Below are 6,602 nucleotides of genomic sequence, written 5' to 3'. Positions count from 1 at the left end.
GTGTGTGTGTGTGTGTGTGTGTGTGTGTGTGTGTGTTTGTCTGTGACCGCTGTTTCTCGACAACCACGGGTCCGATATACTTGAAACTTGCCAGGTATATTGCTGGGGACCCGAGGATGTGCCTTTTCAAGGTTTGAAATTAATCGGACAAGTGGTTCCCAAGGTATGGTCACCGTACTCGCAAGCCGTTCGCTTTGGCTTTGCGAATGGACCAAACCATTTCATGTAAATAGAGGGGGGGGGGGGGGTTCTACCGTACTCGCAAGCCGTTCGCTTTGGCTTTGCGAATGGACCAAACCATTTCATGTAAATAGAGGGGGGGGGGGGGTTCTGTGGTCGTTACTGCCACGTGGTTTCAAAGTTTTTTTTTGTTGTTGTTGTTTGCACGCATGTTTTTTTGCACCCACGTACGGGCACGCCCTAGTTGTAAACAACTCTCCATGGGGAATAAAATATGTTAATGATGACATCATCGGTCACGTGGTTCGGCCGCCATATTTGTCCTAAATGGCCAATAAAAAAGTACATTCCGGCAAGTCCTCGGTCTCTGACCGATTTTTCATCTGTCTGTTTGTCTGTTTGTCTGTTTGTCTGTTTGCAGCACTGCGTCTACACCGTTGCACGTAGAATCGCCAAACTTGGCACACATATTGGTCTTGCCCTCTAATATACTCTGCCCAAATGATGACGTCATCGGTGACGTGGTTCGGCCGCCATCTTGGAAAAACCGAAAAACTTTACACCTCCATATCTCCGAAAGTGCTGAACAGAAAAAATTGAGACATGGCTCATTGTAAATAACTCTCCATGGGGAATAAAATATGTTACTGATGAAGTCATCAGTCACGTGGTTCGGCCGCCATCTTGGAAAAACCGAAAAAATTTGCACCTCCATATCTCCGAAAGTGCTGAACAGAAAAAATTGAGACATGGCTCATTGTAAAGAACTCTCCATGGGGAATAAAATATGTTAATGATGACGTCATCAGTCACGTGGTCGGCCGCCATCTTGGAAAAACGGCAAAACTTTGCACCACGATATCTCCAAAAGTGCTGAATAGAAAAAATTGAGACATGGCTCATTGTAAAGAACTCTCCATGGCGAATAAAATATGTTAATGATGACGTCATCAGTCACGTGGTTCGGCCGCCATCTTGGAAAAACCTAAAAACTTTGCACCTCCATATCTCTGAAAGTACTGAATAGAAAAAATTGAGACATGGCTCATTGTAAAGAACTCTTGATGGGGAATAAAATATGTTAATGATGATGTCATCGGTCACGTGGTTCGGCCGCCATCTTGGAAAAACCGAAAAACTCTGCACCTCCACATCTCCAAAAGTCCTGAATAGAAAAAATTGAGACATGGCTCATTGTAAAGAACTCTCCATGGGGAATAAAATATGTTAATGATGACGTCATCGGTCACGTGGTTCGGCCGCCATATTTGTCCTAAATGGCCGATAAAAAAGTACATTCCGGCAAGTCCTCGGTCTCTGACCGATTTTTCATTACTTGCCGGAAAAGATTCCGGCAAGTATGTTGATCTGTTCGTTTGTTACTTGCCGGAAAAATTTTCCGGCAAGTATGTTGATCTGTTCGTTACTTGCCGGAAAAATTTTCCGGCAAGTATGTTGATCTGTTCGTTTGTTTGTCTGTCTGTCTGTTTGTCTGTCTGTTTGTCTGTCTGTTTGTCTGTTTGCAGCACTGCGTCTACACCGTTGCACGGAGAATCGCCAAACTTTGCACACATAATGGTCTTGCCCTCTAATATACTGTGCCTCAATGATGACGTCATCAGTGACGTGGTTCGGCCGCCATCTTGGAAAAACCGAATAAATTTGCACCTCTATATCTCCGAAAGTACTGAACAGAAAAAATTGAGACATGGCTCATTGTAAAGAACTCTCCATGGGGAATAAAATATGTTAATGATGACGTCATATGTCACGTGGTCGGCCGCCATCTTGGAAAAACGGCAAAAATTTGCACCACTATATCTCCAAAAGTGCTGAACAGAAAAAATTGAGACATGGCTCATTGTAAAGAACTCTCCATGGGGAATAAAATATGTAAATGATGACGTCATCAGTCACGTGGTTCGGTCGCCATCTTGGAAAAACGGCAAATCGTTGCGCCACTATATCTCCAAAAGTGCTGAACAGAAAAAATTGAGACATGGCTCATTGGAAAGAACTCTCCATGGGGAATAAAATATGTTAATGATGACGTCATATGTCACGTGGTCGGCCGCCATCTTGGAAAAACGGCAAAACTTTGCACCACTATATCTCCAAAAGTGCTGAACAGAATAATTGAGACATGGCTCATTGTAAAGAACTCTCCATGGGGAATAAAATATGTTAATGATGACGTCATCAGTCACGTGGTCGGCCGCCATCTTGGAAAAACGGCAAAACTTTGCACCACAAAATCTCCAAAAGTGCTGAACAGAAAAAATTGAGACATGGCTCATTGTAAAGAACTCTCCATGGGGAATAAAATATGTTAATGATGACGCCATCGGTCACGTGGTTCGGCCGCCATCTTGGAAAAATGGGAAAACTTTTCACCACTATATCTCCAAAAGTGCAGAATGGAAAAAATTGAGACATGGCTCATTGTAAAGAACTCTCAATGGGGAATAAAATATGTTAATGATGACGTCATATGTCACGTGGTTCGGCCGCCATCTTGGAAAAACCGAAAAATTGTGCACCTCCATATCTCTGAAAGTGCTGAATAGAAAAAATTGAGACATGGCTCATTGTAAAGAACTCTCCATGGGGAATAAAATATGTTAATGATGACATCATAGGTCACGTGGTTCGGCTGCCATCTTGGAAAAACCGAAAAACGTAGCACCTCCATATCTCCAAAAGTGCTGAATAGAAAAAGTTGAGACATGGCTCTTTGTGAAGAACTCTCCATGGGGAATAATATATGTTAATGATGACGTCATCTATCACGTGGTTCGGACGCCATATTTGTCTTAAATGGCCGATAAAAGAGTACATTCCGGCAAGTCCTCGGTCTCTGACCGATTTTTCATTTGTCTGTCTGTCTGTTTGTCTGTCTGTTTGTCTGTCTGTTTGTCTGTTTGCAGCACTGCGTCTACACCGTTGCACGGAGAATCGCCAAACTTTGCACACATAATGGTCTTGCCCTCTAATATACTGTGCCTCAATGATGACGTCATCAGTGACGTGGTTCGGCCGCCATCTTGGAAAAACCGAATAAATTTGCACCTCTATATCTCCGAAAGTACTGAACAGAAAAAATTGAGACATGGCTCATTGTAAAGAACTCTCCATGGGGAATAAAATATGTTAATGATGCCGTCATATGTCACGTGGTCGGCCGCCATCTTGGAAAAACGGCAAAAATTTGCACCACTATATCTCCAAAAGTGCTGAACAGAAAAAATTGAGACATGGCTCATTGTAAAGAACTCTCCATGGGGAATAAAATATGTAAATGATGACGTCATCAGTCACGTGGTTCGGCCGCCATCTTGGAAAAACGGCAAATCGTTGCGCCACTATATCTCCAAAAGTGCTGAACAGAAAAAATTGAGACATGGCTCATTGGAAAGAACTCTCCATGGGGAATAAAATATGTAAATGATGACGTCATATGTCACGTGGTCGGCCGCCATCTTGGAAAAACGGCAAAACTTTGCACCACTATATCTCCAAAAGTGCTGAACAGAATAATTGAGACATGGCTCATTGTAAAGAACTCTCCATGGGGAATAAAATATGTTAATGATGACGTCATCAGTCACGTGGTCGGCCGCCATCTTGGAAAAACGGCAAAACTTTGCACCACAAAATCTCCAAAAGTGCTGAACAGAAAAAATTGAGACATGGCTCATTGTAAAGAACTCTCCATGGGGAATAAAATATGTTAATGATGACGCCATCGGTCACGTGGTTCGGCCGCCATCTTGGAAAAATGGGAAAACTTTTCACCACTATATCTCCAAAAGTGCAGAATGGAAAAAATTGAGACATGGCTCATTGTAAAGAACTCTCAATGGGGAATAAAATATGTTAATGATGACGTCATATGTCACGTGGTTCGGCCGCCATCTTGGAAAAACCGAAAAATTGTGCACCTCCATATCTCTGAAAGTGCTGAATAGAAAAAATTGAGACATGGCTCATTGTAAAGAACTCTCCATGGGGAATAAAATATGTTAATGATGACATCATAGGTCACGTGGTTCGGCTGCCATCTTGGAAAAACCGAAAAACGTAGCACCTCCATATCTCCAAAAGTGCTGAATAGAAAAAGTTGAGACATGGCTCTTTGTGAAGAACTCTCCATGGGGAATAATATATGTTAATGATGACGTCATCTATCACGTGGTTCGGACGCCATATTTGTCTTAAATGGCCGATAAAAGAGTACATTCCGGCAAGTCCTCGGTCTCTGACCGATTTTTCATCTGTCTGTTTGTTACTTGCCGGAAAAATTTTCCGGCAAGTATGTTGATCTGTTCGTTTGTTACTTGCCGGAAAATTTTTCCGGCAAGTATGTTGATCTGTTCGTTTGTCTGTCTGTTTGTCTGTCTGTCTGTCTGTCTGTTTGCAGCACTGCGTCTACACCGTTGCACGTAGAATCGCCAAACTTTGCACACATATTGGTCTTGCCCTGGAATAGACTGTGCCCAATTGATGACGTCATCGGTGACGTGGTTCGGCCGCCATCTTGGAAAAACCGAAAAACTTTGCACTTCTATATCTCCGAAAGTACTGAACAGAAAAAATTGAGACATTGCTCATTGTAAAGAACTCTCCATGGGGAATAAAATATGTTAATGATGACATCATCAGTCACGTGGTCGGCCGCCATCTTGGAAAAACGGCAAAACTTTGCACCACGAAATCTCCAAAAGTGCTGAACAGAAAAAATTGAGACATGGCTCATTGTAAAGAACTCTCGATGGGGAATAAAATATGTTAATGATGACATCATCAGTCACGTGGTCGGCCGCCATCTTGGAAAAACGGCAAAACTTTGCACCACGAAATCTCCAAAAGTGCTGAACAGAAAAAATTGAGACATGGCTCATTGTAAAGAACTCTCCATGGGGAATAAAATTTGTTAATGATGACGTCATCGGTCACGTGGTTCGACCACCATATTTGTCCTCAATGGCCAATAAAAAAGTACATTCCGGCAAGTCCTCGGTCTCTGACCGATTTTTCATTACTTGCCGGAAAAATTTTTCCGGCAAGTATGTTGAGCTGTTCGTTTGTTTGTCTGTTTGTCTGTTTGTCTGTTTGTCTGTTTGTCTGTTTGCAGCACTACGTCCACACCGTTGCACGTAGAATCGCCAAACTTTGCACACGTATTTGGCTTGCCCTCTAATATACTGTGCCCAAATGATGATGTCATCGGTCACGTGGTTTGGCCGCCATCTTGGAAAAACCGAAAAAATTTGCACCGCTATATCTCCGAAAGTACTGAACAGAAAAAATTGAGACATGGCTCATTGTGCAGAACTCTCCATGGGGAATAAAATGTGTTAATGATGACGTCATCAGTCACGTGATCGGCCGCCATCTTGGAAAAACGGCAAAACTTTGCACCTCCATATCTCTGAAAGTACTGAATAGAAAAAATTGAGACATGGCTCATTGGAAAGAACTCTCCATGGGGAATAAAATATGTGAATTATGACGTCATCAGTCACGTGGTCGGCCGCCATCTTGGAAAAACGGCAAAACTTTGCACCACTATATCTCCAAAAGTGCTAAATAGAAAAAATTGAGACATGGCTCATTGGAAAGAACTCTCCATGGGGAATGAAATATGTTGATGATGACGTCATCGGTCACGTGGTTCGGCCGCCATCTTGGAAAAACTGAAAAACCTTGCACCTCCATATCTCCAAAGGTGCTAAATAGAAAAAATTGAGACGTGGCTCATTGGAAAGAACTCTCCATGGGGAATGAAATATGTTGATGACGTCATCGGTCACGTGGTTCGGCCGTCATATTTGTCCTAAGTGGCCGATAAAAAAGTAAATTCCGGCAAGTCCTCGGTCTCTGATCTGTCTGTTTGTCTGTCTGTTTGTTACTTGCCGGAAAAGATTCCGGCAAGTATGTTGATCTGTTCGTTTGTTACTTGCCGGAAAAAATTTTCCGGCAAGTATGTTGATCTGTTCGTTTGTCTGTTTGTCTGTCTGTCTGTCTGTCTGTCTGTTTGTCTGTCTGTTTGCAGCACTGCGTCTACACCGTTGCACGTAGAATCGCCAAACTTTGCACACATATTGGTCTTGCCCTGGAATAGACTGTGCCCAATTGATGACGTCATCGGTGACGTGGTTTGGCCGCCATCTTGGAAAAACCGAAAAACTTTGCACTTCTATATCTCCGAAAGTACTGAACAGAAAAAATTGAGACATGGCTCATTGTAAAGAACTCTCCATGGGGAATAAAATATGTTAATGATGACATCATCAGTCACGTGGTCGGCCGCCATCTTGGAAAAACGGCAAAACTTTGCACCACGAAATCTCCAAAAGTGCTGAACAGAAAAAATTGAGACATGGCTCATTGTAAAGAACTCTCCATGGGGAATAAAATAT

Source organism: Myxine glutinosa, chromosome 1, assembly GCF_964187855.1.
Source record: "Myxine glutinosa chromosome 1, kmMyxGlut1.1, whole genome shotgun sequence".
In the NCBI taxonomy this organism is placed as follows: domain Eukaryota; kingdom Metazoa; phylum Chordata; class Myxini; order Myxiniformes; family Myxinidae; genus Myxine; species Myxine glutinosa.
This window is presented reverse-complemented; position numbering follows the sequence as displayed.